Genomic DNA, 13366 nt, shown 5'->3' with positions numbered 1-13366 from the left:
CTGCTGACTGAAATAGCAGAAAATCTGCATTAGCTCTGAAAATGAAAAATATGGATAACCTGGGGAGGAGTTTCTATCGAAAATGCAAAGAATTTAATGCTTTTTGGGCTAAAAGTCACTGCAAGTAACAGTGAATACTGTTTCTAATTAAAGTGCACTTACTTGCTCTTATCCTGTTTAGAGGATGGGAGATGCTTTTGCAGGGCACCATGAGCGCTCCCAGGTGCAGTTCTCCCCACTCACCCTTGCAGTCGTCACATAAAGCATCAGTAGTGACCCCTCCATTACCATTTTGACTTCTACTTTTTTCCCCTCCCCTGGGGTTACTTTTTCTGTCTTGTCCTTCCTTTATGCCAGGCAAACCCTCATTGTCACTGCAGGCAGCTGCTGGGATGAACTCAGCCTCCTCCAGTGTATTACACAACCACGTGAACTGGCACTTCTTGCACCTCCTCTGCAGAGGCTGGAACAGACTGTGCAAAGCATGAACCAGGGGTGAGTCAGGCTCCATGAATTTCTCTCCTCTGTGCAAGCCCAGTCTGATCCTGACCATATCCCAACCTTTTCTCTGTACCCATCAGCAAGCAAGAACCAAACTTGGTATCACCTTGTTTGCTGGCTCAGTCAGCCAACAAACTGCCAGGTTTCAAGTCTTTCTTTCTTTTGTTTTTTAAATTTTGCAGCCAGTGCCTTTTTTCTCTCTGGTCCTTTAGTGCTTTCCTTGTGTTGCTCATGTGCTGTTCAACTTGTGTTCTTGCAGGTTTTGAAGTGGCCTTCAGTGCTTGCCCCTCTCTCATCCAGGACTTGGATGTGATACACACCAAGGAAACAGAAAAGGGGGGTAGACTCTGTCCATTGGAGCCTTCCTGCCCCACTCTTCTTTCTGACTTGTCTTCATTCACTGCCCACTGTGGTGCACAGTGACTCTACCACATCCCAGAAGATGGAAAGAGATGGTTTTGCTCAAATATTGCCCAGCTCATTCTTCTTTAATAAAGAGATTGTTTGGTTTCATTTTTCATCACTTTACTTCTCAGCTAATTCGAATAGCATCTGCTGGGCATGCCTGGCTGCTTTTCTAGCAAATCTAGTTGCTTTAGTCAATTATACTGGCAAGTGAACGTTTTCAGCATGGTAAACTTCCCTGTGCCAAGGGCTGATGCTCCATGAGACTGGTGAGCCTCAGGAAAGGGGCACCGTGACCTGATGAGGTTGGTAGACTGACAATAAGACTATGTGAGGGACAAATCTAGTCCCACCAGCATCCCCAGGACAGACTGAGGTTGCTTAGGAAAAGCCTAAAGCCCCTGCATCCCCTCGCAAATCTGCTCCTGGTGTGACACTCTAGCTAAATCTTGCACATGCCAAGGCACACATTCTTCCTTGTTGAGTAATTAAAATGCAGTGGGCAAATGATGGAGTAGCAGGAAGGTGGGGATACTGAAGACTTCAAGCAGTGGACAGGAATTTGTTTTCCCATTCCCTTCACAGATGTGCTGTAGAAATTTAATGGTCAATTAGAGCAAAACTTCCCTATGTATTCTCAGCACTGGCCTACATTTCAATTAGGGTGTTTGATTTGGCACACAACACTTTGCTAACCTCACTGTGCTTTATATCCCATATCTAAGGTCTGAAACCTGGTCCTCAGCTCTTCAGAAGCCTCACCTCTACAACAGGAGCTGTAAGACCTTCTAAGCTTTTCTACCACCCTCCATGGCCTTCAAGTCTGACAACTTTAAATGAAAGGAGCTGGTTTTGCACAAAAAGGTGTTAGTAATATTAGTCTTGTTGGTACACAATATGAAGGGTGTTTTCAACTCTGGAAGGACACAGGCATGAAGATGATATTACTGACAACTAGGCAAGAGTAACAATAGATCTTCCTCATAACACTACCTTGCTCTGGCCAGTAAGATTGTGGTAAACTCTGATGACCACTTATCCACTACATAATTATCTAAAAATCAGCCCCCATGCTTATCTTTGTGCAGAAGCTTCCGTCCCCCAACAATGAGACCCACCAGCATGGTCCCACCACTGTCACATGTTTGGAGCAAGGCTTGGATAGTGCTCCTCACAGATGACAGACTGAGCCTTTGCCAAAGTGTAGGTGCAAAAGAGGTTTACATAGACAGGAAGCTTCTGCCTAAAGATGTCTGGTGGGGATGCAGAGGCAGGTACAACAGACCCCCCAAAGTCAGATGATACAAAATCATCAAGGGCATGAGCTGAAAGTGCAAATTGCCGGGGTTTTTTATGCTGAAATTTCCCCCTTCAGCCCTACAGCTTTCATCGCAAAGCAGCACTAGAGGAGGTAGCAGCCCTTGGTCCTGCTCAAGGGCTCCTTCTTTTCTCCTGCATCCTCTTGACCCTGCCAAGTCTCGAGGCAGTCTGAGGTCATTTCCCCATCTGAAAAATTACTACTAGAGACCAATTTGTTCCAGGACTTGAGCAGTGAGATGGAATTCTTTCTTGCCATAAAGATATTTAAGCAGAAACTCTGTTGGCAGAAATGTGTGGGTTTACTGGCCCTATCTGCGTTTGGATACATTCTGTTACACGGGATGATGCAATCCTTGTCTATCCCAACAGAAGCACAATTTAAGAAATTCCCTATTTTTTCTGATGGTTGGGCATGCTTTTCTCAGAGATCACAACTTATTCTATGTGTTTGTTGTTATTACTACTTATGTTCCCTTAGAAATAAAATCCAAATAATATTAATAAGGGGAAATAAATACCATTATTTCTAGTCTTTAACAAATAAGTATCATTAATTCCCTCTTATTATCAGTCATATTAGTTATCCAGCTTGGAAGGTCCATTTTCTTGCAGAAATCAGGGCGAGATATTCTCTCAACAAATCTCCAAAACTAATAATCTCTAGAATCATCTGGAAGTTTCACGGTAAAAACTAGATTGACCCACATTAATCTTTCCACTACAATCAAAGGTTTGCCAAATGTCTTGAGACCTCACATCAAACCCAATGGCTGTTGGTTGCTCCAGCTGTTGGAGCAACCACTTTCCCTATTAAGTCTCAAGTTTGGACCCGTGAATTTTGTCCATGGCTTGAATTTACAGATGGCTTCTTGATTGCCTGGGGGCAGGGAGTGGCACTTCCACACACAGTCATTTCTGCTTTGCTAAATTATTTGGAAGCTAAGCTTCACATTAAGAGATGCTTTCGCAAGTACCCAAAAGTTGGTAGCACTTCCAAGATGGTATCCAAAACTAATCGCACAGTAGAATTATATGATCCTCAAAATACTTCATGTTTTTTCAGAAAACACTTTCTTGACCCCTGCTTGGTACAAATCACCAGAGGAATTTATTCTAAGTACCCCCAGATCTTGTAACAAATTCCTGCTGCTTTTACAGGATCAAGCTCTTCCTCTCTGGATGGATAAACTTGGTACACAGGAGTGTGTGCAACATTGTTTTCCACCACCATAGAAATTCTCCTCAGTTTGCTAGAACTGACATTGTTTCTTACGACCAAATGAAACTAGACTCTCACTGAAGACTGAACTTCAAGGGGAAATTTCACACTGAAAAAGAACTGGAGAAAAAAACCCCAGTCCCTCACTGCCTAGTGTGACAGACAGGCAGGATTTCCTCGATGCTCTTTTTCCAAGGAAGGGTTGGAGCACTAGGAGTGGCTCCAGAGGCACCTCTGCAAAGCCTAACCTCCCCCAATACATATTTTCACAAAGCAAACCCCAAACTAACCAAATTTTAAAGCAAAAAACCTTACAAATTTCAGATGCTGCTGCAGAGGGGTACCTGTAGAAATATTAGAAGGAGCTACAACCAATCTGTTAATCACTGCTATTAACAATGAATTTGTCCTTCTGTGGCTCTTTTCATCCACAGACATATCAAAGGACTAAAGGACACAAACATTAGCTAAGCATCACCATGTCTCTCCTACCGGCGGGCCCAGAGCAGTTTGAGAGAACTTGGCACCCGGGACAAAGCAGTAACTTGCCGGAGATATTAAACTCTGGAATCAGCGCCAGAAGCAGGAGCCAAACAAAGCCTGCACTGGAATCAATTTTCAGGCTTTTTTGGGATGGTTCTGTTTCACTTATTTTTTAAAACAAATATGTATTCGAGGAGCTGTGTTCATTATGGTGGTTTACTTACCGGAGGCAAAGCTCTGTCCATGGGTAATTATATGTGGGTGTCCCTTCGGAGCCTCTGCTGTGTGGCAGACTTCACCCATGGAGCATTCAAATACAAACACTGGAACAAGGTCTTTTTCTGAGATCCTGTTTATTTTTTGAGAAATGCTCCTGATTGAGATGGAAAACACTCTCCCATCACCCCTAAGGCCAAGAGTCCCTTCTTTTTCACGCTGGCCCCCATTATAGACTGCCCCCCCACCCCCAATAAATCAGTTAACGCCCCTATTTTTCATAATACATCCGGCTGCCTTACAAAAAGCCAATGAATTATTCTTGGTTTTAGTGTAACCACGGAAAATATTTCAAAGTGAAAAGGAATTGACCCAACCTACTGTGCACATTATTTATTCAGAGGTAGTACAAAAACGAGTCCCTGATGTTACTAAAACAAATCCTAATAAGTACAGAGAGCATCAATTACAGGCTTCCCTTTATAGTCCTATATATCTCTTTCCTTTTTTTTCTTTCTAGAGATAGTATCACATGTGAGGGGGCACTGTGTTGGCTTTCAAATCTATTGAGCTTTCATAATTATAACCTCCATTTTAACCTCTTTTATAGGACACACTATACCATTTCACGTTATGTTCCTTGAATCCCAACCAACCCTAGGAGAAAGTGGCTTTAAAGCTTGCTTCTGATAAGATGTGCGTAAAATGGGAAATATTAAGCATTCATAACCTTATGCATACATTACAACAGGGTGCCAAGCACAAGGAAGAGCAAAGCAAAATAGATCTTGTGAGCCTCACTTGGACTTTTGTTTTTAGCTCAGTAAATATTCAGCATGCATGTAACCTGACATAATGGAACCAGGGAAATATTAACTGCAGTGAAATAGCTGGATTTTTTTTTTTTTTTGGTCCAGTCTGTATGGAATTCCTTCTATTTAATCAAAAAGCTTGGAATGATTCCTAATCTATCATAAAAAATTTTAAGGACATGATTAATTCCATTGTTTAAATGCTGTTTTATTGCCATAAGAAACTCTCATAAATGATCCCACACCTTTCCCTGTGATCATTTCCTTTTAAAGTAATATACTAATTAATTTCAATTAAATATATGTAAAAGAAGATATATTTTGAAAAATGCTTCTCCCTTGCCATTTGCTAATATAGTGAAAAAGTGTAAACCTTGGAACATTTAGCATAGAAAATATTAATTTTTGGTAATTTCTCAAGGGGACAATTTATTAAATGAAAGGCTTTTAACATTAGCTAAAAGCAGCCCTGTAAATCATGGGTGTCATCAAACTGCTTCATCACTTCATTAATTTAAAAGATTATTATATGCGTAACTGACATAATTTTGAACAATGTTACATGGTTAATTTATTAATGTAGAAAAGCAGAAATGACATGCTGAATTGATTTATTATTACAATTGTATAATTTTAGGACTTTTCTCTGTGACTTTCACCAACAGAACAAATGATTCCAGGTGAAATTGTGCCATTATTTAATTTGTTTTTCTTTTTTGTTTTAAGGCAGGGCTACTCACTGATGTCTGCAAGGACTTAGGAAGAGAGGGTCCAGCATGGCTCCTTGGTGTTTAAGTAGAAGCTGTTGAAAGACCTCCTTTACAACCCATAGTCATCTTGCGGTTTTAATAAATTTAAAGCACCTTTTACCCCTTTCAGTAGTCAAAAAAGATTTTAAAGTTACTCTAGTTATGTTAAAAATCTGATTCTGAGTAAGCTCGCTTAAATGTGCGTATTCCTAAGTTTTTCAAATGCACTGAAAGATGATTTTGGGTAGTGGAGTTTGCCCAGCTCCACTGCAGACCCCAGAGCCTCACACAGTCCAGCCCCACAGTATTTTTGCTCATAATTATATTGGTGAGCAGTTAGTGCTGGCTTCGTGCCCAAGATAAAAATATAATGCAACATCATTTCTGCATGGAAAGCACAGTTCAACTTGTCTTCAAAACCAGTATACCACGTTTGGGATTTATTTTTAGATTGAAATGATGCGTGACTCTGGAACGCTGCAAAGCTGACGGAACATTCCTTGTCTCAGCCCAAAGGTGCATGTGCAAGGGAAGGGAGGCACCACTGAAACAACCTTGCCTCAAAAATCAGGAATAAGGTTGAATCAGGATCTGAATAAATGGGGCCCCACTTCATGTGTCACTTGGGCATGCACTTCATGTGTTCCTTCAGGAACATTGATAACATGCATCCCTTTAGCAGAGCCTAAAAAAGACCAGCAATCTTCCCTGACATTCCAGAGCTCTGTGTCCCAGTGCTGCAGCCTGACTTTCTCAGGCCAAATTGTCACCAAAACAGTTATGGGTTTTGCCCATGTTTTGGCTGAATTCCCCAGACCCACACTCACACTGCACTGCTACAGTTGTGTCTGGAACCAAGTTGGGTGGGTGCCCAGGCAGCTGGGAAACACTCTTACAGTGTGGTTACACCTTAAGAAACAAACGCCTTCAGTAACACAAGCCTTGATACAGGAAATCTTGTAAAGGGTGACTACAGGTACGTCCTATTTGGAGCAACATTTATGTTGCATGGGGAGACACCGGCAGCTGCCAAAAACCATGGCAAGCGTCAGTAGAGTGACTCCAGCCTGAGCCATCAGCAATGCCCTGGTTAGACCTCCAGTGCCCACTCCCACAGGACACAGGTCCCTGTGGGTCTACAGAACCATTAACATGGTACACATGTCCCCAGAAACTTGGGTCACCTCCAGCCTTGCTTAATGCTAATGGGAAATCCCTGAAATTTTGTGCCACCTCCAGCCTCACCTACTGCTCATGTTAAGCAGCCAAACCAAGCTTTAGGGCTTGAAAGGACGAGGAGTGGAATGGACACACTAACATCAAGGACAGATTGGTTTTGTTAAAACCCATCATGTCAGCTGCATTGAGTTCCACTGTACCGGTGTGATCTTGAGCTGTGGGCACCTGTGTCAAGCCAGAAGCATGGGGCTGGGAGTGGGGAAATGTGGGCTGCACGCTGAGTGATGCTCGGGTGGGATGTAAAAGCCTGGGCACGTCCCCAGACTCCAATCTTTTGTCCATTTTGAGTTATCTTTAGATGACCAGACACCCAGGTCTGGCCTCTAGGAGGGCCATCTGAGATGCCAATAGTAAGGACAACAAAAAGCAGAGAATTTCACAGTGGATAAATTTAAAATACAAGTTAAAAAATGGACCCTTTCAGAGCCGTGGTTAAGGTCCTTCATCATCAAACGGTGTCACGAGAGCATTCTGGGCAATTACTGACAATTTTTAAGAGAGTATTTTTCTTTCCCTGTAATCTTACATAATGCCTTTCATATGCAATACCTTGAGCATATGCAGTATGCAAAACACTCTACCAACTGTATACAGACAGAAATCATTTTGCCATTAAGCACAGCCATGGCCAGGGTTGCAGAATGGTGACCAGATGGTCTGAGCACAGCACAGGCTGCAAGACTAAAGAGCAGGGAAACAATTTTAGTTGGGGCAAGCCCAGGCTCTTATGAAAAGCACCATGTGGTTCTTAATGTGCGCGGAGTGAAGACAGGACCTCTGATTTTAAGATACTACCCCCCAAGATGTAAATTATCCAGAAAGGCATCCTTCATGCCATGAAGTTTCAGCCCATCACTCACATATATTATTTCAGTGCTCACAAGTTATATAGGGCATATTATAAATCTCCAGTTATCTCTGGCATGTGCACAGTTGACTTTTATTTTTGATGATGCTAATTTTTAATTTTTTTTTCCTAAGGGTGTCACTAAGGACATGGGGAAACAATTTAGGAGATTAAAAAAAAAAAAAAAAAAGAGGAAAGATTTGAGCCAAATGCTTTCTTACAGGAAACATTTATTTGCACTTGAGTGTCTCTTCTAACAAAGTTCCCCCATATTTTCCCACAACAGACAGGAACTTGTCTGCATTAGCATTTTAAGAAATGAATCCTAAAGACCAGCAAGTGTCAATATGCTGTCACAAGTGGGATTGATGGCTCTTAACAGAGCTCTTCTCACATGAGTGCAAATGACTGTCTTACAGTTCATCACAGACATTTTGGTCAACACAAACTTTTCGTATGTTCACATGCCGTTTAAAATCCTTATGAAAGCAAAATGGAGGGGCTGGTCCTGTCCCACCACAATTACTGGCAAAATTTCTCTTTGCCTGATAGAGAGAAAATGAGAACCTAATTACGAGCAAATGGAATATTGTAATTTTCTGCAACCTGATCTTACAGATCACATCACAAATAGCTTAAAAGGTGAGCTAGAGGGAATTTATAGAGAATAACAAATTTAAAAAATAATTCAGACACTCTACGTGATCTGGACTGGATGTGTGCTGGGCAAAAAGAGCTGGGTTTGATCTGAATATTTAGCACTGCAAACATCTGCTAGCCTTATTACAAAATTGCACTTTGGTTGTCATAATTAGCAACCACATGATGCTGTTCTACACATGATATTCACAAAATCAGAAAAAGATGGGATAGTGGAGGCACTCAATGAATGTAATTTCTGGATGTTATATACTACTAGCGTGTGACTCTTTTAGCTTCCCCCTCCTCTCCTGACACAGAGGGATCCCATTTTCTTTCTTTTTTTTTTTAAGAAAGATATTTTAACCAAAGTGACAGCTTAGTTACAGATTTTCTTTTAGTGCAGATTGCCACTGGTAACGTCACCAGCTTGAACATGAGTAGTGCTGTTTCATGATGACTGAAGGAAATCTGAAAGTCTCTCCCACTCTCAAGCTTAAGAAGACAAATCCAGACATGCAGCAAAGATGAAAACAACAGAGTTCCACTAACAGTGTAAAGCTGCAAGCTTCAGTGTAGCACTGGCTATGCTTGCCCGTGGAACAGAAGTCTCCAGGATTAGAGTCACAGGCAGTAACTTAATTCAGATAATTAACCATCCATAAACCTCCCAACAAGAACATGCGCTAAGTCAACAACAGAGCTCAGGGGTACTGCAGCCTGCCAGAAGTGGGGGAGAACAGGAGGGTAAAGAAGAAACAGAATTTTTTTGGTTTCAGATATGTTCCTGTCAGGACAGGGTAAACTTTTTTGGCATCTTTTCTGAAAAACAAAGTAACAACAAAGACCTATTAATATTGTCTCCCAACACTTCCCTCCTGCAACCACACTCAATAAACCAACCTTTTCAGACCAAAAACACTACAAACCAAAGAAACTTCTGACAGCTATTGGGTTTTGGATGCCCCTTTTCCCAAGACATCACCACCTTCCCAGCTAAACCAGCCATGAAAAAGAAAAGTTCACAAGACACCAATACACTAGTTTCTCAACATAAGTCTGGATGTGGTAGACCTTCACTGCTTCCCCACTCTTGGACTCTACAGGTGCCATTTCCACCAGTCCTGGAGACCTTCTGGCATCAGATCTAACTTCTCCCCAGCCCCTCCAGCCCCAGGGAAGGACTGGGTCTTCAGGGCAAGTAGAGGCTTGGCAATAAAAGGAGGGGTTTGCTGTCCAGATGTTTCACTTTGTGACTGGCAAATACCCTAATGATGCATGGGCTTCATTTGATTCAGCTCCCAAACATGGCACCTAAGCTGTGGAGAGCAACAGTGTCACAGTCATTGCATTTGGCCTGGCTTGGTCTCAGTCCCTGATGTCACACCTAATGCTACCCTCTGTTTCCCTGGTTTCCTTTGTTGCAAGGTATTCACATGCTTCCCTCTTCCTATTCATTCCTTGCTTTCACTTCTCACTTTCTTCCTTTCTCTTTCCTTCTGCTCCCCTCTTTCACTCTTTGCCCAGTTTCTCTTTTTTCCTCCTGTTATACTCTTTCCTCTTCCACCTTCTCATGACCACTTTCTTTTTTCTGAGTCAAAAAACTAATGCAAAAATCTGACAGAAAAACCAAACAGGTAAGCTATTTACACTGATCTTGCAAAGACAACACGTCTGGCAAGAGAATTCACATCCCTGAATTCCAAAATGTACCAAGTGGGAGATAGTTTGGGGAAAGCATCCCTGTACGACACTCTTGTTCTTACATTCCTTCCAGATGTTGTGGGTCCCCATAGCAGATGAGACACTGGGTTAGATTTTTAGTTTTGAACCCGTATGGCTTTTCTTATGTTCTTTTTTGAACCCAGGAATCAGATATTAACCTCTTTATAGTGGGAAAGCTCTCTGTAGTGAACCATATGAAATTGAGATGAGTGTTGTCCCTGAGGAATCATCCACACCATCTGTTGGAGACAGGATTATGTTTCCTTAAACCCAACCTTTGCAGATGTGTCTCCTACAGCAGTGATTCCACAGTTACTGAATATTCTGCTCCAGTGCTTAACTGTTTTTGATATGAGGAAGTTCTGTAATATCTCATCTAAATCTCCTTTACTGCATATTAAGCTGATTATTTCTATTCCTTCCCTTAACAGATATGGACTAAAATCTCATTGCCCTCTCCTTTCTACTAACCTTGCAGAGAGCAGAAGACTGTCACCACTCTCTTGCTAGCTTAAAAGAATCACATACTATCAACTCTTCTGGTAATTTCATCCCAATATTATAGAAAACTTAAATCTTCTTCTCTCCAGAGCAAGCTGTGCTCTTTTTGCCTCTGTAAGAGGCAATAGGGCAGGCTCTGAATTGTCTGAGAGAAAATGGCGGAGTCCATAAAGCAGGCAGGGTGCCCAGAGAAGATTTATGGCCAAGGCACTCAAGAGCTGTGTTGTCTGAGTGTTTCTCTTGGAAAGCTCTGCTCTCGGGGGCGCAGCCAGCCCTTACCCCTGCCCCACTGGCAGCAGGGCTGCAGTATCGTTGCCGTTTCTCCAGCAGGGTATGGATGGGTAATTAGCCTTTCTCAGGAGTGGTGCTGGAGACTACCAGAGGCAGAAGGGAAAACAAACATAAAATAAAATTCAGGCAAGAGGGTAATATTTCCATCATCAAAGCTGACTTACTGCACTGCGAATCCTTTGAGCAGCAGAAACCTGATGTGCAAACCCTGCTGAAAGAGAAATCTTTGTATGAGCCTTTCTCATAGGATAATTTTAGACTTTGGCACTTCTTTTCACAAGGACAATTTTAAATCTGGAATTTTTAACAGACATCCAAGGCCATTAGGTCATGGAATATGACTTCTGAAATGGAGGCCAATGAATTTCACCTACATACCTCTACAAACATATTTGGAGGGAAAAGTTTGTTCACAAGTGGGAGTTTTTATAGGAAAAATTATATGCTTGCAAGGACAGGCAGGACACCAGGAAACACAACTCCTTGAACTCCTGGACTCTGAAACCAATAGAAGAGTGCTCAGAAAGCCATGTGCCCTTCCATCCGTATCTCAGTTGTACTATCCTCCTGGACAAAGTCATCAGTACTCACTTCTCCAAGCTAGACCTAGGCAGATCTCTCTGGGACCTTCCAATAAACAGAAACTCCTCAGACCTGGTGCCTAGTGTTGCTGGGTGGGCACTGGAGCATATTTCCTGGTTTTGCATGGAGGCAGGGAGGATTTCGCTACAAAGGAAAGCTGACAAGAACAGAGGAAGAAGACTGTGATAAAGCTGACATGTCCCTTTGATACATTTATTAAGAATCTCTGCTTCTCCTCTCTCCTAAACAAGGACTGAAAATGCTTGGTTTTATTTTTCTCATGAAAATTCACACCAAGATATTTACTCTGGGAGAAGACAGAATGAGTGAAGGAAAGAGGAGACCCTGAATGTATTTTGGATGCTCCAGCATATTTAGATTTGAAGAGTTTTCTCTCTTCTTTACAACTAAACTAAGCTTCTTGTGCCTTTTCTGTTCAGCTTCCCAAGCGAACAACATAGGAATTGCAACAGCTCTAGTGCTGCTGCTTGGGAAGGAGATGTCAACTGAAGAGCTGGTTTTCTTTTATTAACTCCCATTTTTAAAGGGCATTTATTTTTCAAGGCTTTTGAAGTGCCAGTGAGGCCAGGGACAGTGCCAATAGAGAGGCAGAGTATCTAAGCATAAACACTCAAATGATGGAAAGCTGCATATACTTTCTATGCATTTCTGTACCTTCCCACTTCTCTCCACAGTTTCCGTGTTTCTGGTGAGAGGTCTCTCACAACTCTCCTCCTTCACCACTCTGTTTCCCATGTCCCTTTCCCTTGTCTGAAGCTCTCTTTGGAGACCATCAGCTTTGTGGCTCCTTTCTGAGATGCTTTGATTTTTGACCATTGGTAACACTGCCTGGGAAGCTAAAGGGGAGCTGGGGGTGGAGTAGGAAAGAGGGACTGATCTACACAGCTGTGCAGTCCATCCAGAAGATACTGGCTTGGTAACTCATCACTGAAGTCTTTCAGTGAAAATCACTGCATAGTATCAAAGTGTAAATTCCTGCCAAGCATCAAAGAAATTATTGGCCATAGCAACACACACGAGTGAGTATTTTTATGCTTGAATAGTGATGCTTCTGAAGGGCTAAATAAATGTTCAAGTATAATCACAGCTCATGCATGTGTTGATGAAAAAGAAGATATCACAAAACTCAAAACAAACCAGCAGAACAATAAAACCCAACAAAACCCTCAGTTCTGTCTCCCTCCCCGCAAGGTTAAAATCTCTTCAAATCAAGAGAGACCGCACGGGCAGACAACTATGGGAGGCTTTACATTGATGTTTTCTTTCTTTGAAAAGGCTTTAAATGCTTTTCTCATGTTTTTACAAAAGCTTTTACATTTTCCAGGGGTTCTTTTTCTCTCTGAATGCCACTGCTAGCAAAGGAAAGGAAATTCTTCATGTCCTTTTGTTGAAATTACGTCAAGGGCTTCATGAGAAAATTCCACGTGCATGGAGCTCTGCATGGGCTCCTATAGATGGCAGGGAGGGAAAATCAATCCCAGCCAAAGAAACTAACAGATGTTTCATTCATGGCTTTATCAAGAAAGTGATATTAATCAATAATGAGATCCATTCTTTACCCCCCACAGCTGATTGCCTGGCTCAGTTGGGCAGAATCCAAGGGGATTCTGCCGCTCATGCAAGTGGGCATGAAACTGGTCCCAAAGTTGCAGCCATACAAGCCAGGCATGCTTCTTACCAGCCTGTGCTGATGAAAGGCATCCAGCCTTAACCTAGACATCCACAACTGGTTAGACTGGTGATTATTACGTTTAGCATCACAGCTGGTTTAAAGAGAGCTCACCACTAACCAGTACTCGGTGCTTCAATGTCCATC

At 42.2% G+C, this 13366-nt stretch overlaps 2 long non-coding RNA genes across 2 annotated transcripts in view; one reads left to right on the top strand and one right to left on the bottom strand.

The window, feature by feature from the left end:
• The window catches only part of LOC108447223, a 101680-nt gene that overhangs the window by 10669 nt on the left and 77645 nt on the right, over positions 1–13366 (bottom strand). The gene's annotated exons all lie outside the window — the stretch shown is intronic.
• On the top strand, positions 7–5834 carry LOC108447222. The gene is made up of 3 exons (XR_001862658.1): positions 7–495; positions 761–1770; positions 5683–5834. It is a non-coding gene; the product is annotated as an uncharacterized LOC108447222 (long non-coding RNA).

The sequence above is a fragment of the Corvus brachyrhynchos genome, unplaced genomic scaffold, assembly GCF_000691975.1.
Source record: "Corvus brachyrhynchos isolate BGI_N302 unplaced genomic scaffold, ASM69197v1 scaffold416, whole genome shotgun sequence".
Taxonomy (NCBI): domain Eukaryota; kingdom Metazoa; phylum Chordata; class Aves; order Passeriformes; family Corvidae; genus Corvus; species Corvus brachyrhynchos.
Note: the sequence above shows the minus strand (reverse complement) of the source record. Positions and strands in the feature narration are given on the sequence as shown.